Raw genomic sequence first — 22,560 nt, 5'->3', positions numbered from 1 at the left:
ATTTGTCAATAGTTGAAGGTTGGTTGTATTTGTTTACAGTTTGTGTGGTGCATTTGTCAATAGTTGAAGGTTGTTTGTATTTGTGTACAGTTTGTGTGGTGCATTTGTCAATAGTTGAATGTTGTTTGTATTTGTGTGCAGTTTCTGTGGTGCATTCGTCAATAGTTGAAGGTTGTTTATACTTTGTGTGCAGTTGCTGTGGTGAATTCGTCAATAGTTGAAGGTTGTTTGTATTTGTGTGCAGTTGCTGTGGTGAATTCGTCAATAGTTGAAGGTTGTTTATACTTTGTGTTTGTTTGCACAATTTGAGTGGTACAGTTGAAGGTTGTACTGTTTTCAGTCCATTCATTCGGGAAATTCAAAATAACAGCCATCATTGAAACTATTTACATAACACTTGTCTGACTAGTTGCACTATCTAAATAACAGCCATCATTGTAACTATTTACATAACACTTGTCTGACTAGTTGCACTATCTAAATAACAGCCATCATTGAAACTATTTACATAACACTTGTCTGACCAGTTGCACTATCTAAATGCACTGATATTGTTTCTAGACTGTTTCTACTGGTCTTAGTTTAACTAATGAGTCCAATCATTTCAATTTTATTTTCGTGTTTATATCCAATTAAAGTACAAGCATGCTGTCCTGGGCACACACCTCAGCTATCTGGGCTGTCTGTCCAGGGCAGTGGTTAGTGGTTAATTGTTAGTGGAAGAGAAGTCGGTGTAGAGACCTTACACCTCCACACTGGGTGAGAGTCGGTACCGGGATGTGAACACAGTACCTACTAGTCTTAAGATCGATAGCTTAACCAGTCCGCTACCGTGGCCGGTAATCAGTCTAATCGATTTGCTTGAATATATTTACTTTATTCGAACTGTCAAGGTGACTTTGCCAATCACTTGAAACTGAAAATAAATTGTGAACTAACGTTTCATAAAGACAATAATGAAATGTTTTAGTTAACGACGCACTCAACACATTTTATTTACGGTTATATGACGTCAGACATATGGTTAAGGACCACACAGATATTGAAAGAGGAAACCCGCTGTCGCCACTTCATGGGGTACTCTTTTCGATTAGCAGCAAAGGATCTTTGATATGTACCATCCCACAGACAGGGTAGTACATACCACAGCCTTTGTTATACCCGTCGTGGTGCATTGGCTGGAACGAAAAATAGCCCAATGGGCCCACCCACGGAGATCGATCCTAAACTGACCGCACACCAAGCGAGCGCTTTACCGCTGGGCTACGTCCCTCCCATAAAAGAATAGAATGAATGAATGTTTAACGACACCCCAGCACGAAAAATACATCGGCTATTGGGTGTCAAACTATGGTAATGAAACAAATAAAGTGATGATCAACATCAATATAAAAATTCAAGATTTAAACAAAAACACAGTGTAAAGAACTGTGCAAAAACACAAATATCACTGACTTTTACTCAAAACTTCAATTCTGTGCTGTATTGGCCATTCTCAAAGAGAATGTTACACCCCTGCACCACGGTGAGGTTACAGCACGCGCAGGGGCGCTCCCATAAAGACAGGAAACGACACTGTGAATCTGATGTGGATGTCAAACATTGGGTAATTCTAACACTTATTTTTCAGAGGAAACCCGCTATATTTTCTCACTGGCTACATTTTCATATTTCATAAACTTTGTTTTGTTTAACGACACCACTAGAGCACATTGATACATTGATTTATTAATCATAGGCTAGTGGGTGTCAACCATTTGGTAATTTTGACATATAGTCTTAGAAAGGAAACCCGCTACCGTTTTCCATTAGTAGCAAGATATCTTATATATGCACCATCACAAAGACAGGCTAGCACATACCACGGCCTTTGATATATCAGTCGTGGGACACTGATTTGGCCCACCGAGGGGATTCGATCCTTAGATCCAAGCATATCGGGCGAGTGTTTTACCGACTGACACGTCGTGCAGAGTGTGTAAACAGAAACTGGTTTCAACCTCATATGCGTTATTAACACTTTTTTATTGTTTGTAGCTTCCACTGAACCACAGCCTTGCATTGTTAATAACCGATATTAGCTGAGACTTTCCCCGTTTAAGCCAATATGTAAGATCAAGTGAATATCGCCTAGTCAGCAGAATTTCAAATAAACTAAAAGTGCTTGAAATCCTCATTTGGATTTGTCTTCTAGCTATAGACTGTACATCGGGCTGTAGCTCCGTGTAGTTCCCGCCCCAGGTGTCATAGGTCGCTGGATCGATCTCTGTCAGACGAACATTATATAAACTATTTTTCACCACCTCAATTGCTCGACGATTATTGCAGTTTGTGATCTAAATGGTCTGAGGTGTTTCTGAACAAACATTCCTTTCCTTTTAGGCATTAACCGGACTGAATAGAGATATCCCTCCCCTCGGCGTTCCCGTGCATGATGCTAATTTAACTGTTTACTTCTGTCATCATTAAGACTCAATCGTGCCAACTCATTAAAATCATCTTGCCATGAACAAAGCTAGCATAATTACACTGAAAATAGATCTAAAACATGTACAAAAGGTCACATGTCGGCCGATCAAAAGGGGAGATCAATCTATTAGTTTGAACCATTTCCTCACTGCTTGTTATAAATGTTTATAAATACCTGCTAGTTAGAAATGTGGTTTTTTGTTGTTGTTGTCAGAGGCAAAGAAGTGGAAAGATTCTCGAGCGATGCTAAATTTACAGAAACAATCGTAAAACTCTTCGCCAGTCTTTTGATTACTCTTTTATCCCGAAGGGATGACTGCTTCGCTTTTACTTGGCCAGTAAACACATCATTAGCAAAAAGCCGAGCAGGCAGCATATGTTTTTGTAATGAGAGTTTGATATAAACGCCAACAGATAATACTGTACGGAATATGTTACTTGAATTTAAAAGGTATCGCGGGGAACAGTAGATTTTGATGTACATTCCAACAGAAAGAAAGAAATGTTTTATTTAACGACGCACTCAACACATTTTATTTACGGTTATATGGCGTCAGACATATGGTTAAGGACCACACAGATTTTGAGAGGAAACCCGTTGTCGCCACTTCATGGGCTACTCTTTCCGATTAGCAGCAAGGGATCTTTTATTTGCGCTTCCCACAGGCAGGATAGCACAAACCATGGCCTTTGTTGAACCAGTTATGGATCACTGGTCGGTGCAAGTGGTTTACACCTACCCATTGAGCCTTGGCGGAGCGTTCACTCACGGTTTGGAGTCGGTATCTGGATTAAAAATCCCATCCTCGACTGGGATCCGAACCCAGTACCTATCAGCCTGTTGACCGATGGCGGTCACATTCCAACAGATAATATTGTACGGAATATGTTACTTGAATTTAAAAGGTATAGCGGGGAACAGTAAATTTTGATATACATTCCAACAGATAATATTGCATAAAGGGAATGTCGCGCTCAGTAAGATTTATTATAAACTTCAACAAGATAAAAATTGTATGGTTTATACTACATGTACTTGTACTTGAGCTTAAAAGGTATTGCGGGGATACAGCAGGTTTTGATATCAACTTCAGCAAGATAAAATTCTACTTGTACTTGAACTTAAATGGTATTGTGGGGCTATAATAGGTTTTGATATAAACTCCAAAAAGATAACAGTGTACGGTTTAGGTATATATCACTTGAACGTAAACGGTATTACGGGGTACAATAAGTGTTAATATAAACATTGTATGGTGTATGTTGCTTGAAAATGTATTTAGGGGCTTAAAGGGCCTTACTATTACAGAAGCGGAAGCAGGATTTTTCTAGAGGGGAAAGGAAAGGAAATGTTTTATTTAACGACGCACTCAGCATATTTTGTTTACGGTTATATGGCTTCGGCTTTCTAGAGGGGAGTTGCATCTTAAAATGTGTGTCTACAGTCCCCAGGGTACACCAGTGTGTATTATACAAACGACAATATTTTCCACATACTCATGCCATGAACACTGGATTGTTAACAAATTGGTAGTTCCTCTTGGATCCTTGCTTGTATTACTTTCATATATTTGTGGAAATTATTAGGAACGAAAAAGTTAAAAGTTTAAAGTCTCCATTGATTTCGTAACCATCGGCTATTGGATGACAAACTTTTAGTAATTTGTACTTGTAGGCTTAGAGAGGAAACCCGCTACCTTTTTCCATTAATAGCAAGGGATCTTTTATATGCACAATCCTACTAACAGGATGGCACATATCACGGCCTTTGATATACCAGTCGTGGTGCACTGGTCAGCTGGAACGAGAAATAGCCCATGGGTCCACCGACGGGGATCGATCTTAGACTGACCGCGCACCAGGCGAGCGCTTTACCTCTTTATTAGGGATGAGGGCGCAGAGCACGTTATGTGAATATGAAAGGTAGCATACCGGTAGTGTAGGAAAAGCGTGCCGTGCTGTACAGTGAAATAGTAAGATGATACATCATTTAATAATTGTAGACAGCACTGGGTTAGTTAGTATTAATATTACTGTATTATATTCATGGCCTTGGTGAGTCAGAGTTCCAAGGCCCTTCAAGACCCACCCTCTGTTAATGATCCTGTTTCTGTGATGAACCAGGATAGCAAATGTTTCTGTTCTTCTTCTTTTCTTTTTTTTTCTTCTTCCAAAATAATTACTTTCGCCAACTGTTTGCATTGCTCCCCAGATCACGTCAAAAGAACACCGTTGACATGCACCGATGAGAACAGGTGCACGTCTTGGTAATTGCAATTACTCTTTGAGGAGCCTGGTGCCCGGGATATGCCAAAACAATTGGTCCGTTGTTATCAGGAAACAACCAGTATAACGTTTGACTGGATACTTCAGTTGTTATCGCAATTCTGGCATGTGATATTTGTAGAATAAACACACAGAGAGAGAAGCTTAATTTAATGATTCTGCAGATTCATAAGTAAATTGTTTGCAAATATTGGAAGATCCATCGTTTTAACTGGTAATACAATTAGCGTATTCTGATTTTTAAAATAATTTCTTTCAAGGCTGTACTGTTTTCTAGATTATATCCACAACTGCGTTACGAATCAATACCTGTTTATTAGTTTTTAAGCTTTAAAATTGTTTTACGGTATTCTTAGAGGCCGCTTAACGAAATAACGCATGTGTACCATCAATGAGATTATAAGAGTATGAAGAAATACACAAGTATGTGTATTACGTCTGCAAGTAGATTTATAAAAGAAAATTTATTAGAAACTACTTGTCTCAGTACAAACAATAAAATGTGCTGAGGTGTCGTTAAACAAATGTTCTTTTTCTTTCTGTGAACACTATGAAGGCCATTATGAAAATGACGATCCCGATGTTGGTACTGATGATAATGATAATGATGATGATGATGATTTTGACGATGACAACAACTATCATCACCATCATTTTTTATTAGTTTCATGCCATGGTTCAAGCACGCTGTTTTGGGGCATGTAACTGATTTTCTGAAGTTGGTGTGAGGACATTCGTGACCGCCTTTCAACTGAGAGGAATGTAAATAAGATATTTATAGATTTGGGAAGGGGGCGACAGTGATTTGTCTTCTCAAAAAATCATTTGGAATCTGTCTTGTGCACATATACGATTTTGAAACGTTCATGGTTTTGTCGTTCAGGTTTCCTGGCCGATGGCAACTTGACAAGTGCTTCACTTATTCATTCATTCATTCATTTATGCTTATGTTCAATTAAGGTTCAAGCACTCTGTCCTGGGCACAAACCTCAGCTATCTGGACAGTCTGTCCAGGACAAAGGGTTAGTGGTTAGTGAGACAGAAGTCGGTGTAGTGGCCTTACACCTACTCACCGAGTAGTAAAACTCGCTCTGGGTTGGAGCCGGTACCGCTAAGCGAACCCACTGTCTTCCAGTCTAAGTTCGGTGGTTTAACCACCACACCACAAAGGCATTACAGCTGAGTTGCATTTAGTTCTTTCTGTTTGTGATCTTATCTTTGAAAGAGTTTAGAAATCATCCGCACGCCCTGTAGTAAAGATTACTAGAATTTCATTTTCTGTTACGCAAGTGCTTAATCATAATTACCGCTACTTGTCTACGTTTAAGTGCTTACCATAAATAAATGATCGTTTGTATAGACTGAACGTATCATTTCATTAAATCGAGACAACTGAATGTTTTACACTCACTTCATATAAAATCTAATATCGGTAAAGGTAATGCTTTTAAGGGTTTTTTCTTTGTTTGTTTTTACTTTTTTTCTTTTCCATGTTTTCGTAGTGGCAATTTACGAGCGATGTATGTAATGTATATTCGGTGCAAATAAGGTAAGCAAGGCTGTTGCATTAATTATCTGGTGCCAGTAAGGTGTTTTGATAAGATAATAAATAAAACACGTCAAGAATTAATTCAGTTTGGAGATATAATTTCTAAATGTTTTATGTGGAATAAAATCGATAATTTTGAGAGTGAACGGTAGGATATTAAAAGGTGTATCATAACGAGTGTTGTTAGGAAATCCTATTCAAGAGACAGAGACTCAACTTGAATGATATATATGGTAGAAGAAGAAGAAGTAGTAGTAAAAGTAGTAGCAGTAGTAGTAGTAGTAAGTAGTGAGTAGTAAGTAGTAGTTGTAAGTAGTAGTTGTAGTAGTAGTAGTAGTAGTAGTAGTAGTAGTAGTAGTAAGTAAGTAGTAGTTGTAGTAGTGATAATAGTAAATAATAGTATTTGTAATGGTAGTAGTAGTAGTGGTGGTGGTAGTAATATTAGTAGTGGTGGTAGTAATATTAGTAGTAGACGACATAGTAGTAGTAGTAGTAGTAGTAGTAGTAGTAGTAGACATAGTGGTGGTAGTAGTAGTAGTAGTGGTGGTAGTGATATTAGTAGTAGTAATATTAGTAGTAAAAATAGTAGTAATAGTAGTAGTAGTAGTAGAAATAGTAGTAGTAGTAGTAGTAGTAGTAGTGGTAATATTAGTAGTAGTAATATTAGTAGTAGGAATAGTAGTAGTAGTAGTAGTAGAAATAGAAGTAGTAGTAGTAGAAATAGAAGTAGTAGTAGTAGTAGTAGTAGTAGTAGTAGTAGTAGTAGTAGTAGTAGTAGTAGTACTTTGAGTCAGTGCAGATGGTAAAACAATAATTGACACTATATTACATTATTGCCTGATGGCTGCAATGTAAACAGTAAATTAACTAGCATCAGTAATGGCAATGGAATGTACACACTGCATGTTTATACCTGGGAGGACAGGTGTGAACTACTATTGTAATTATGTTATTAAAACAATATTTAAAATTTGTACTGTAAAAGGTAAATAATACACGTGTTTGACAAAACACCTCGGTACTAATTACAGGTATTCTCCAGGCAAATAAAAAGGTTTATTTTTCTGGGAAGAAAGGAAGGAAGGAAGGATTGTTTTATTTAACGACGCACTCAACACATTTCATTCACGATTATATAGCGTCAGACATATGGTTAAGGACCACACAGATATTGACAGAGGAAACCCGCTGTTGCCACTTCATGGGCTACTCTTTTCAATTAGCAGCAAGGGATCTTTTATATGCACCATTCCACAGACAGGGTAGTACATATCACGCCTTTAATATATCCGTCGTTGTGCACTGGTTGGAACGAGAAATAGCCACATGGGCCCACCGACGGGGATCGATCCCAGACCGACCGCGCATCGAGCGGGTATTTTTCTGGGAGCAACTGCGGTTATTAGTTGTTAAACATGTAGGAAGTTAGCATTTAGTCTAGCCTGTTAAAGAAAAAACCTGATGTCACCATATATACTATATTCATCGAATAGCAATATCGATCTTTATATGCAGTTTGCCACATGTGTGTCTGTAGACAGGATAGCACACATCATGGCTTTTGCTATACCAGTCATTTGTGTTTGTAAAATTTAAACCATATTAAGTTTCAATCATTAATAACTATCAACTATATCGATATATAGATATACCATTTAGATTTAATGGTGATCTATTCAGTTCATAACCATTTCCTTTCACTTGTTCTATTTCTGTGAAGTCAGTTATCATTGACTCGATTTGGGTGAAGTACTTTGCTAGGCATTTTGCACGGCAATATTGAAAGAAATTACGTAGGTAAATTATATTTCGGACAATAACGGCCTGACAACATCCACATGTAGTAGTAGTAGTAGTAGTAGTAGTAGTAGTAGTAGTCGTTGTTGAAGTAGCAGTAGTAATAGTAGTAGTAGTAGTAGTAATAGTAGTAGTAGTGGTTGTTGGTTTGGTGGTGGTGGTAGTTGTTGTCATAACTACTATTATCGCCACTTATATTGTATATATATATATATATATATATATATAGAGAGAGAGAGAGAGAGAGAGAGAGAGAGAGAGAGAGAGAGAGAGAGAGAGAGAGAGAGAGAGAGAGAGAGAGAGAGTATTATTTTGTTCTTTATGCAATAAAAAGTATTATTATTATGTTTTCAGTCAATTCAATTATCAGTGATATTTGTTTTTGATGTAACACCAACACAATAGCTGTCAGATAGACTAATAATTGTTTTCTTATTTGACATAATAGGCCGCTTTTCTCTGTCTACGCCAACAGCTATATATGTCGTATCATTCATATCTCATAACTGCATTTACCGGCCTTATGACTTGACATTCACAATACCTACTACACAAACATCCTCGTGTTTCCCCAACCCTGCTTACAATCCTTACCCACTTATTAAGTTAAACTAAAACACTCTAATTTGCTCTGTGCGATGTTACAAACTGATGTCTTCTGCAACCATATTGCGGAGTGTGCCTGGCGTTATCTCTGATTGCATCTACGAATATAAGGCAGCAGCGAAAACACGATTGTTGGCGTAATCGCGTCTCAGACGTCTAAAGCAGATGTCCGATGGCATTAAGAATTGATGGCATTGTGTTGCACGCTTAATCAGCAGCATTTGAAGCCAATATTTTCAATCAGCAAAAAATACAACTGCCTGTCGTCTTTTTTTTCTTCTATTCAGTGTAATCATATTGGCAGTAAAATGGAAATAAATGTCTTGCAAGCACTTTTAAGTTGTCTTCTTCAACTAATTTCTTACCCATATATTTTAATTGTACTGAAAAACGTTTGATTTTAGGACGTAGAATGTAGGATTTTATGATATATTTTATAATTTTATGATCTTAGAACGAACGCGACCAACGACCAGCGACCAGCGTAACGACGTTTCAACACATTTTAATCATCGGCTATTAGATATCAAACATATGTTAATTACGATTCTTGATCTAGACAGAGAGAGAGGAAACCTGATGTCACCATCTGCTGTTTCTATTGATTGGCAGCAGCAGAGCTTTACTTCCTAGTTTCAATTTCATAACATGCTTACAGTGCTCAGCCTTGTAATTAATTCCGTTACTGTCGATTAATACATATAACACAAAATAGGCGATTAGGCTATGTACATTAACAAATACGGAGCCGATCACATTAAAAAAAGAAGTTTGTATTTATATAAGCATAATTTTACATTTAAGAGAGAGAGAGAGAGAGAGAGAGAGAGAGAGAGAGAGAGAGAGAGAGAGAGAGAGAGAGAGAGAGAGAGAGAGAGATTATAATATAGTATCTACATGCCAATGTTATTAAATGTATGTTTGTGGTAAATAAACAATAGTACCGATAATTTGTTTTTATTATCAACTAAACTGTCCTATATCCCTTTTGAACAATCTTATCACTTGGTCTTCAAATAGAACATATACAATGCGACTGTTCTACTATTTCACCATCTTCCTGTAGTATTCCGCCAAAGAACATTGTCGTTCCTCGCTGTCACTAATTTACACGGAGATAGAGCAGAGCCGTGCATGTATCATTTACCTGGAGTTGTACAATAATTACTTCTTCGTGTTCCTATCCTGGCATAGTCACGTTTTTGTTTCATCTGCCCTGTCAATCAGAAGAATCAGCAGACGATCGTCTGAAGTGTGCAAGTGTCGCGGGAAGCGGCAGACGGCAACGATATGCCATGATGTATTTTCACAGCTGAATGCTTCCGAGATGATCTTTGGTCTCTTCAATTAAAGATAGCCCCCAAAATATACTTAATGATTGCGGTAATACGTCACCCCTTGCACTGGTGAGATAATCAGAGATAATTGATGTTCTGTTCTTTCAAAATTACATTTTTTCTGCGTTTGATGAGTTTTGCCAGAACAGGATGACTCTGTTGTGTTGCTGTCAGTCAAATCTGCGCTCGGTTCTTGTGGCAAACATTAAAACATCTTATTTGTAAAAAGCTCCCTAGTGGTCGATACTAGACCATGATTTTACTTATTTAACCCTTGTGATTTCACAAATTCAAAGGGCTCCCTTGACATTTTACAGCCATGAAAGAACTTCATGAAACAGCTTGATTATCAGAAATGTGTGTGAAAGTAACTTTGATTGTATGGGATTGACAAACATCTGTTTAAATCAGCTTTCTTTGAGTTTTGATTCAAGTTTTTGTTTCTGCTAAGACCACACAAAGTCTCGCATGTGTATCTAGTACTAATGCTATTAAAAGGGGCATCTCATTATTCTCTAAAGTTATCTAACACGGTACAACCAGGCGTGTATTAAAACAACCATCGGTTTTAAAATGGCGCATTTTATTACTCTACATGTGACCACGTAATACAAGTTCTCGCATATCAGCATGTGATAGTGTAGAAAATAGGAATTCCTACAAATTCATCAATATATAAAGGAACCTTTCATGCAACAACTAAGCAGAAAAAGAAAAGAATGATGAAAACGAATAACACCAGCACATTGTTTTGCTGATGGAAAGTGCTTGAAAATAAATATAGAGTTTGCTTGGGTTTTCATTAGCAGTTGCATTGCTGCATTTACTGAATTCCAGAAAGACTTACATACTACTCAAAAAGCATAATTACATGTCATTTTACTTTAAACTTTATTAAGATATTATTGATTTTGTTTTTCTGTTGAGGACTGTAAATGTAAGTACATGATGTATTCATAAAAAGATTCATTACAAAATTAATACACTTGTAATTTTGATTTAAAATGCATGTAGTACTGAAAGATAAAGTCTGTTGAAGTGGAACTCAAAATTGGTTAACAACGATTAGTTTTACGAGAGAGGATCATTTCTATTTTAGAACCAATGTTCTGTTTTGTCCTAAAACCTAATTAGTTTTTATTCTTGTCTTCTCCTGATGATGTCCATATTTGGTTGACGAAACGTTGAGAAAGTTTACCTTGTGGTTTTAAACAGAGACTTTTTTTTCTTTCTTTTTTATTGTCCCACATACCCATGCACGGGTTCCCTGGTGTAAACATAACTGTGTTCTGGTGACACGTGTAATCTCCTAGTAATGTAGTGAGGTAAGTATTTGGAACACTAGCTCCGTGTGAGACTGAACTAGGAACTGTGTCAGAATATAAAAATGTCACCTACTTTTCCCACACAGATAGATGATAAATCCGGCTTATCTTGTGTTATTACTGTACGTAAAGGCGGACGCGATGTGTCAGTTTTTAAGCTGTTTCTTAAAACTCTATGACAGGTTTTCTCTTTTTATTTGCATGTCTCTTATTTCTTAGACATTTATTAAATGCGTTTAAAAATTAGCACACACAACAGATGTGTAGGTTACTAGGACGATGGAAACATTCTGTATATAGTAAATGAAAACGGTTTTATTTATTTATATTTTTATGTTTATTTATTTCAAACATAGTTTAAATAGTTAAACATTAACTTAATGCTCAACTATTAGAACTATACTTCAAATACATAAAAATGAACAGACCATCCACTTTTTGGCTCTTCCCAAAAAGCATTATGTTAATGCCCTTGTCTATTATGTGTAATTTAGGTCACGAACAAATTCACTTGTCGCCATTGACTGATCCTCGGTCGGTCTAGGATCGATCCCCGTTGGTGGACCCATTGAACTATTTCTCGTTCCAGCCAGTGCACCACGACTGGTATATTAAAGGACATGGTATCCGCTATCCTGTCTAAGGGATTATGCATATAAAAATCCTTTATTACTAATTTAAAACTGAAGCGGGTTTCCTTTCTAAGACTATTTGTCAGAATTACCAAATGTTTGACATTCAATAGCCGATGATTAATAAATCAATGTGCTCTAGTGGTGGCGTAAAACAAAACAAACTTTAACTTTATTTGGAACAGATGCTACTAAATTGTGTTAAATTAACATACCTCCTTTAACAGCACAATTCTGGTTTCTACTACTTTCTGACCTGGATGGGATCTCTGGCGCAAGTTAGATACCGTGCCACGGGTGGACATATCTAAACTTTAAGGTCCATCCAGTATGTACTGTCTGCGGGATGGTGCATATAAAAGATCCCATGCTACCAATCGAAAAATAGCGTGTTTCCTCTATAAAACTAAATGTCAGAATTACCAAATGTTTGACATCCAATGATTAATAAATGAATGTACTCTATTGGAGTTGTTAAACAAAACAACCTTTTTCAATTCAATTCAGTTATTTTATTGCTTTATCTACAAGTTCATCAGCACAGCATCTATAGAGCCTTATAGACACCAAATATATACACACGAGAATCCGAATGAATGAAATGTTCGTCGATCAGATATTTGTGCTATAATCAAAGCATTTGGTGATGTTCCTTGAGGGGCTGTTAAAGCTGTAATTGAGTTGTTAAGGCTAAAGGCTAAAAGGACTTTACGTGCACATTCAGAGCAAGCTGTTGTAGCGCACGCCTATACTGGGCACAGGGACCGGGCTTGGCCGGATCTCTCTGTCCAGGACAGGAAAAAGGTGTGTGTGTGTGGGGGGGGGGGGGGGGGGTTAGAGAAGGAACGCCTGCACTGGCAAGTGCAAGGGAGCACCAGCAGTCCAAGTATTGGTGACAGGCGGAGTGTAATTGGTGCTATGGAATTTTGAATGTCCCGTAGGATTATGCCAAAAGAGGAAGAGGTGTGCGTTTACATGAGGGAAATTTGGCGCAATTTTGATGGTCGTTCTAATTGAAACAATGGGGAGAGCTAATAGGTTTCGCTTTTTAGTAATCCGAAAGTAGCTCTTTATTATGACCTTGTTGGTGCTGTAGGGTGTCTCCCTAGGTTGCCCGTAGGGCCTTTAAAAAGGGCCTGATCTCTTCTGATCGTGGCATGTCAACCCAGGCGAGTTGTGCTTTTGTTTTGTTTTAGTAGTAAAAGATGTTAAGACTGACCTCGGTGGAGTCGTGGTTAAGCCATCGGACATATGGCTGGTAGGTATTGGGTCGTAGCCCGGTACCGGCTCCCACCCCGAGCGAGTTTTAACGACTCAATGGGTAGATGTAAGACCACTACACCCTCTTCTCTCTCACTAACATCTAACAACTAACCTACTGTCCTGACAGCCCAGATAGCTGAGTGTGTGCTCAGGACAGCGTGCTTGAAACTTAACTGGATATAAGCACGAAAATAAGTTGAACTAAACTGAACGATGTTAAATTAGGGGAAGATGAAATTGAGGATTTAAAGACGCATTAACACAGAGAGTGTTCAGTAATTGTTAGGTGTTAACATTATTATGGCTATAATTGGCTTGGAGGACTATGGTGATTGTGGCCATTGCCAATTCTCACCCCGCTCCTTACTCACGAACATGCTTATTTTAACAAACTCCAAGTTCATGTTCGTTATTACAAAGAATTTCTCCTAAACCTCTTAATTCATTAACATGATTAGAATTTTTCAAGAGCGATGGAACACAAACAGAAAATAAAATTATGTTTTTTCTCTGCAGAGTAATAAAACCCCCAGGCTAGTTTCGGGGTGTGAATACTTCAAAATCCCGGAACGATATGAACGCCAATCGTATTACGCAATCGCATGCATGCACCGATTTTCCTCTGATCGTATTTAATTAAAACAGGTCTCATGCCACACTTCAAGACGACATAAAATTTGAACACATTAAATGTCCCTCTTGGATGTTTGCCGTAAAAATTCATTACATAATTTTGTGTGTGTATTGCGCTGGTAATAAAGGCACTGAAGACGTCGGAACGATGTTCGTAATGCGCTGACTCGCTAGTTACAACAGAAAGCTATTCATATGACTAAAATGGCGCGCATTGTCGTAAACGTAGTCATAACTTTCACTTGCCAGAACTCGTCATTTCTCTCCCCATCCAGTAATAAATACCGTTTGCCATGGTATAAAGCAATATTCCTCGACAGGCAATCTACGGGTTCCCATTTTATTATATCAACTTATACAAACAAAATAAATTGAATTGCTCTTCTGCAAGCATCCTTGCCTAGGATGGTTTATACTATACAGGCAGTGTTCTGATGGAAGGAGCGTACAAGGTTAGAAATAATTCTTCTTTGTTGATAAGTCTGCAGTTCCAGGTTGAACAGGTGAGCTGATTTGTATGTCCATTAGTTTTGGCTTTACCTATAGATCCAGAGCGCTCCTTCATATATCAAATACCATGTCATTGTTTTCTAGATAACCTTTTTTTCTGGAAACAAATTATTAACAATTATTGAAATAAAAGTAACGAAAACCATTACAATCACATTGGATATTTATTTCAGATTAATAACAAAGGTTATTTTAATGCATTAATTCACCATCGGCACATGTAATACTTCCTTTTGACTCTGCTTCGTTCAGATATATGATGTGAAAAAAGTTAATGGTTTTGACGTTCAGATCCATCATCTATCTTATACCAATTGTGGAATTGGTCAAAATGGAGGACAATTACCGTTTTGTTGAACATCTGAACCACAATGGCTGAATTCAATGCTGTCACAAAAATTACTATCTATTAATAAGTGAACTAGTTAATTATAAGAGTAAGCACGACTGCGCTAAATCTAAGACTAATCACTGTGATCACCGCCGCTATCTGATGTGGTAGAAGCATGTCGGTCAGGTATTGATCCGGTGCTTCACACAATGCGCCACACGCGTCGCTGTTCATGGAAACTGGTCAGTGGAACAAACTAAAAATAAATAAAAGGCACATGGTCAAATGGATAAAAATTAGAAATACTGACAGGAAGACTCCTTCCCGGTCCTGGACAGAAGAGCTGGCAGGTTTTTTTTAACTTGTGCCCATCACAGGTGTGATTTAAAACCCCGGCATGCTCTGAATGTGCATGTTAAACATCCTGAACTGAACTGAACTGAACTGAACTGAACTGAAGGACTATTGAATGAAGGCCCTTGGCAGTGTTGGAGCTAATTCCTAGACGGACAGACTGATAAAGACATGCAGACAGACACATAAAACGGTATAGATAACACAGTTTATGAACAAGGTAGCATGCATTATTTATACTATATTTGGTCATCTCCCCCCCCCCCCCCCCCCCAATAAAAAAAACAACACACAAAAAACCCACAACAACAAACAAACCAATACACCCAGCCGATGAAGACATGAATACACCTCAACAAAAAAAAAAATGAAATATAAAAATGCGTTGACACTGGATGATTTGGACAATTTTCGGAATACATTCTATTTCCTTTTGCGTTCCGTATAGTTGCATGTAAAAGTTGCATGCAAATGATGGATACTTCAAGTTGTACTGGGAAACAGCAGTAAAAACAGGATTGTTATCTCAGTGACGAAATATCTTTTGTTCATGCTTATGCCAAATTCAGGTCCAGTATGCAGTCATGGGCAATTAACGCAGTTATCAGGTCACCTAAACAGGACAGGTTTATGGTTATTGTGAAATAAGTATTCGGTTACTACTTGGAACATGGCTAAGAAGCAAGAAGTATTTATATACGCTTTCAAAGACACATTTGCACATTACATGGGATATTGCTTGAAAGTACCTTGCTTTAACTGATATTCTAAGAGTACAGTTTAATAACCATTTTTAATAACCATTTTGTTCTGAGGTTGGGTTTTTTAGAGGGTTTTTTAAACATAAGTATTTCTAAATGTGTGTCTGAACGTATTATCAGACACTTGAAAAGACTGTCACTGTCTTAAATACATTTTAATTCCACTGTAATAAAATTCTACTGTGCGATTTCTAAGATTTAAAAATAATAATAGTGTATATTGATAATAAACAAAAACAACATGTGACCTTGATATATATCTTTTGTGAGACAGGTTGGCACTGGCGTGTAATGGAACAAAGTTTAGATCTACGTGTATCAATAAGGCACGTTCGGAAGGATCTACAAGTATATAGAAGTAATAGAGCTGCAAATACACGCACGTGGTGGTTTCGGGTGTTCCACAGAGACACAGATGTTCGCATCCGATGCATTACCTTGAACCTGAACGTGACCTTTTATTGGCTGCTTTCAAATTAACAAGGATTTTTGTACTATGATTTACAGACAGTGGTGTGTGAGTCAGTCCTGTTTTGGACGAATTAGTTGGCGTACGTCAACACCTGTGCCCATGACAGGCGTGCGCTACAACAGCTTGTTCTAAATGTGCACGTTAAATCTCTTGACTAAGAAGGAGTTTTGTACTACGATTTACAGACCCTTTTTTTTTTTTTTTCATTACGATGTTTAAGTCAAATTCTAAAACCATTGCGGAACACTAAATCACACAAAAACAGTTGGATAATAATATTTGTATTTGGTAAATAAGGAGTGCGTGCAGGAGACACTCTAGCATCTTGTGTTTTTGTGGTAAAATTTCCAGGATGAGACTAAATGAGTCGACCTGAAGCATATGGCAATGATTTCCTTGTGGGCTTTTTTTCAGTAACATCATTGAAAAATGCACTGTTAGTTTGATCGTTTTGCACACTAAAGATTAGAAATCTAAGTAATGATCTAACCATTCTGTTGACTTCCAAGCGAGCGGAACGTCGATTAGTGGTTAGGTGTGTTCGTTTGAAATGCGAGACGAATCACAGAATTGATTCTCCCATCCCTCATTCCTCCCCATCCCTCGGTGGACCCACGGGGTGATTTTCTATTACATCTAGAAAAAAAACGCCTGCTACTTTAAACTCCTCTGTATGTGTTATCAGGCTTATGGCAAATGCATACAAAGATCTCTAATCAGCAAATGGTTTTTTCTCTCTTAATTAGGTGACGATAGCTGTTTCAGCTGTCATTTTGTAGCTAATGATTAACAAAATGCTTTGGTGTTATGAAACAATTCAACCTTTGATTCAAAATGCTATCTCTTTCCCTCCAAGGGGGGGAGCAAGGGGACCTGTCTCCCTAGATATAATCAAGTGCTCGTTTTTCTGGGGTATTTGTTTTTTCAGTTTCATTGGATTGTCCTTTTCACAAGTTGGTCCATGTTCCCTTTTCCCTATACATATACCCCCCCCCCCCCCCCCCCCAAAAAAAAAAAAAAAAAAAGAAAGAAAGAAAAGAAGCTATATCCGGCTCTGGCTAAAATCTGAGCCAAAGTCTTAAATTCCAAGCTAAACTCGCAGCCCCGACGCGCTGAATGGGTCCCAGAGAACACGCCTGCAACACAGGTACATGGTGCATGCATAAACAAACGGTTCGTATGTTGGCCGCTGGATAGACCTATACAAACAGCGCGATTAGCGAAAGGCGCACACAGAGAGTGGAGAAACGCTCGGCTCTTTCTCTCGCGCCGTGTAATCTTTTAATATTCTGACGATCTGGCTCAGAAGAAGGTAAAAAAATAGAGAGATATATAAAAGTAAGATTACATTTCATTGGACTGACGTTTTATCTTCTTTCCTGCTGCAGGGGAGGATGAAACTGTGTGGGGATACCTGGGATAGCTGAGGGATTTGACGAGCGACTGGGATTGTTGAAAAGTCTTAGCTCCGCAGAAAATACTGCTGATTTATCTACTATACACCTAACTCGACGTGGAAGTTTACCGTGTTGTGCGATTGCTCAAAGGATTATAGCCAGTGAACGGATAACACTTAACTCAAGGTGGGTGATGTTATCTACAAAGTTGTTTTTTTTTAAATTATTATTACAAAAATTACTCAGGATTAGTACAGAAATTATTATCTTTAGAGGAAGGGCACCTGAAATTAATATTTTATTTTTGCATTTAATTATTATTTTATGGCATGGCTGGTGTGAAAAAAATCTCCTAATCTTAGCGATCGTTTAGAACAGGCCCAGTAAAATAATAAAATGTATGCTTATGCTTAGAAAACTACTTCTGTTCATCTACAATGTGCATTATATATCGTTGAATATGCATACCAGTCCAAAAGCCTTGCGCGAGTATTCCTTTAAAGACTATAAGAAGAGTAGCTTAAGTCTGCATAAAAACCGAATTATCAGTACATACCACGACATCTGATATACCAGTCATTGGCCGCTGGTTGGGATGGAAAAAAATAACCTAATCAGAAAATGGGTCCACTGATGTGGTTCGATCCTACAACGCACGTACCTCATGAAAGCGCTCTATCGACTGAGCTAGATCTCGCCCCATGTTTTGATTTTACTCACAGGGTGCAAATATTGCACATAACTCATCTGTTGAAAACTTTACTGAGGAATTATCTTATAAACTTCACAACTGCCTGGTAAAAAATTGTTTAGTGTAAAAATAACCTTTGAAAGTCGAGTTCAAACTTATAACCGATAAGCTAACACACACGGCAGTAGGAGTAGTTCAAACTTATAACCGATAAGCTAACTCACACGGCAGAAGGAATAGTTCAGACTTATAACCGATAAGCTAACTCACACGGCAGATAGAATAGGTCAGACTTATAACCGATAAGCTAACTCACACGGCAGAAAGAATAGGTGAAACTTATAACCGATAAGCTAACTCACACGGCAGAAAGAATAGGTCAAACTTGCAAATGACATGAAACATTTCATCGAAGCGTTTAGATTTACGGAAAAGAAAGAAAGAAATGTTTTATTTAACGACGCACTCAACACATTTTATTTACGGTTATGGAGTCAGACATATGATTAAGGACCACACAGATTTTGAGAGGAAACCCGCTTTCGCCACTTCATGGGCTATTCTTTCCGATTAGCAGCAAGGGATCTTTTATTTGTGCTTCCCACAGGCAGGATAGCACAAACCATGGCCTTTGTTTACCCCTACCCATTGAGCCTTGCGCGGAGCACTCACTCAGAGTTTGGAGTCAGTATCTGGATTAAAAATCCCATGCCTCGACTGGGATCTGAACCCAGTACCTACCAGCCTGTTGACCGATGGCCTACCCACGACGCCACCGAGGCCGGTCTTTAGATTCACGGATGCTATTTTAAGCTTGAGAGAAGATTTCAAACTGATAGTTTATCTAATAATTCTTGAGAATTGTTGTTTTTAATTTATAAAATAATCTTACGGAAATTAAAAACTTACAATTGATATAGGTTTGAGGAAAGATTTCACGCATTTCAAAGTTTGTTTTGTTTAACGACACCACTGGAGCACATTGATTAATTAATCATCGGCTATTGGGTGTCAAACATTTGGAGATTCTCACTTGTAATTATCAGAGGAAACCCGCTACATTTTTCCTAATGCAGAAAGGGATCTTTTATATGCACTTTCCCATAGATAGCAATACACATACCACGGTATTTGTCCAGTTGTGGCGCACTGGTTGGAATTGATCCACCGAGGTGGTTTGATCCTGTGACGCAAGCACCTCAAGCGAGCGCTCAGCTGACTGAGCTAAATCCCGCCCTTTCGCGCATTTTAAATTCATACATAAAGCTTGGGGAACATTTTTAATTTATAGTTGATACAATGCATTTGTGGAGATATTTCAAACTTACAGTGGCATATAGAACTCGTGGAAAGACATTAAATCTGCAATTAACATTATGCATGATTGTGTGGGAAGATTTCACGTTTGCGAATGGTAAAAACAAATTGTTTTCACACTTTAAACTGGCCCATGTCAGAACTTGCGCCCAAGACAGGCGTGCGCTAGCGTACAACTGCTTGCTCTGAATGTGCACGTTAAATTATTTCCAAGTCCAAGTTTCGCATTTACAACTATAAACTTTCTGAGAGAAAACTGATTAATTAATTTTACCTAGTGATTGGAAGAGAACAGAATAGAATTGTGCATAAACCTCGCATGCACTTTGAGTCATTGCAGATGGTAAAACAATAATTGACACTGTATTACATTATTGCCTGATGGCTGCAATGTAAACAATAAATTAACTAGCATCAGTAATGGCAGTGGAATGTACACACTGCATGTTTATACCTGGGGAGGACAGGTGTGAAATATTATTGTAATTATATTATTAAACAATACTAAAAATGTGTACTGTAAAAGGTAAATAATACACGTGTTTGACAAAACATCTCAGTACTAATTACAGGTATTCTCCAGGCAAACGAAAAGGTTTATTTTTTCCGGGGCAACTGCCCCCCCCCCCCCCCGTGCCCCCGTGTATTCCGCTAGATTCGGCCCTGACTGTTTTAATCATCGGTTATTAGGTGTTAAACATATAGGAAGTTAAAATTTAGTCTAGCCTGTAAGAGAAGAAACCTGTTGTCACCATAATTATATATGTTACACTGTGTACTACTTTTATCGAATAGAAATATCGATAATTTTCATGCATTTTCACACCTGTGTGTCTATAGACAGGATAGCACGCACCACGGCTTTTGATTTACCAGTAACACAGCACTTGTTTTTTGGAGTGGTTTTTTTTTTCGTAAAGTGTTTAAAGGCATATTGTCACAGACCACTGACCTATTTAATGGTCTAACAAAGTATTACCTGAACAAAAATTATTTGATTTGTCCCTAAATGTACTTTATTCAACCATCTTCATAACCACCATACTCCATTTATTAATGATATTTTGTAAAAATAATTGAATTATGGCAATGGTCCATAATTCAAAAACTAAAATTCCCGAGAGGTTTGACATGGATTTCATTCCATCATGGTTCAGTTATGGAGATGCGATAGCTAGATTTGGTTTCTAATAATTAATGTAATTTTTATTTATTATCCATTTTTAGAGAAATAAGGTCCTTAAATCCTTAAATCCGCAGTATGCCTTTAAACCGCATTATGTTTCATTAACATTCATTAATAATTATTAACTTTATCGATATATAGATATACCATTTAGATTTAATGGTGATCTATTCAGTTCATAACCATTGCCTTTTACTTGTTCTATTTCTGTGAAGTCAAGTATCATGGACTCGATTTGGGTGGAGTACTTTGCTAGGCATTTTGCACGGCAATACTGATGGAAATTAGGAAGGTAAATTATATTCCGGACAATAACTGCCTGACAACATCCACGTGGAAAATGCTAATTGAAAAGTGTATTTACGTGTTCCGTAGAGGTAAGCAGGCGGTCTGAGCCGGCGCATGTTTCCTGGTTGGGCCGAAACAGTTACATATATGATCTGTCACTCGCGACAGGGGGTAACTGGAGCCTTTGTCTTGGAAACACAATACAGAAGCTGGAGCGTGCGCCGCTGTATGGCTTTCGTCAGCCGCTGGAAGAGCCGTCTCCACACACCTTATCGCCAAAGTAAAGGTGGGAGGCGATATATCGTGCTCTTCCCAGCGCAAGTATTGCTTTACTCCGAGCCTCTCGCTGGCTCAAAGCCGCGTGTGGACAAAACAGCACGTACGTGTTGGCGAAATCTTAAAGGGCCGCTGCGATATCTTTGTTTCTTCTGTCAGGTTACGCTAGCTTTCTAACAACATGCACACACGCAGAAACATTGAAATGGTGCGTGGTCGCAGATCTGGGTACGGGTTAGGGGAGTCTGAATTCAGTCGCTTGTATTATGTTGCTATGTGGGTACATGTACGTGTGTATTTGTAAACGTGTGGTTGGTATGCATTGCACCTTCGTTCGCCTGAAGTGTTTGTCGTGTAGTATCTAACTCCCTCGTGAATTCATTAGCGTTTTCCCCGTCCCAGCCCGTCCTCCAGAACAGGTATCTGAAATATCCTTGATAAGTACTGTCAAGTTTGTTGGAAAGTGCAATATACCACGTCTCTTGATGCTAATGGGGGAAATGTGGCAGTTTTCTCGGACTACTACATGGCAGAATAAACCAAATGTTTGATATCCAATATCCGATGATTAATTAATCAATGTGCTCCAGTGGTGTCGTTAAACAAAACAAACTTCTTCTTGTGTATTAGATGGTGGAGGGTGTATTGTCCAGCAACGGATCTCCTCGGGAGGGGCTGTTCTACAGACGAGGCAATGGGCGTACATAGGATTTTGAAAAGGGGGGTTCCAATACATAGGATTTTGAAAAGGGGGGTTCCAAAATAGATTGCAGAGATATTGGGCATATATTTCTATGTTGAGTAAATATAATAATGTCAGATATCAATGTCAGATATATTAAATTATAAAAAAAGCGATTTCAGGGGGGGGTTCGGTCGAACCCATCGAACACCCCCCCCCCCCTCTATGTACGCCCATGGAGGCACTATTGTCCGAACCAAATTGTTAACAACTACAAAAAAATTACTCTTCTACCTTTAATTGCCGTTAGATTTCCTCCAAAGTTTGTCCAGACACAAATCGCAAAAAAAACCACTACAAATATACAGATTCCACACACGAGACTGCAACGATGTCGC

General features: G+C 38.1%; 1 long non-coding RNA gene across 1 annotated transcript; it reads right to left on the bottom strand.

The window, feature by feature from the left end:
• Nucleotides 1-14,558: 14,558 nt before the first annotated feature.
• LOC121370297 lies at nt 14,559-21,460 on the bottom strand. Its single transcript, XR_005957666.1, has 2 exons — nt 21,281-21,460; nt 14,559-14,994 (listed from the first exon to the last, which is right to left on the bottom strand). It is a non-coding gene; the product is annotated as an uncharacterized LOC121370297 (long non-coding RNA).
• Between the last annotated feature and the right edge of the window lie 1,100 nt (nt 21,461-22,560).

The sequence above is a fragment of the Gigantopelta aegis genome, chromosome 4 (genome assembly GCF_016097555.1).
Source record: "Gigantopelta aegis isolate Gae_Host chromosome 4, Gae_host_genome, whole genome shotgun sequence".
Classification (NCBI taxonomy): domain Eukaryota; kingdom Metazoa; phylum Mollusca; class Gastropoda; order Neomphalida; family Peltospiridae; genus Gigantopelta; species Gigantopelta aegis.
This window is presented reverse-complemented; position numbering and strand designations above follow the sequence as displayed.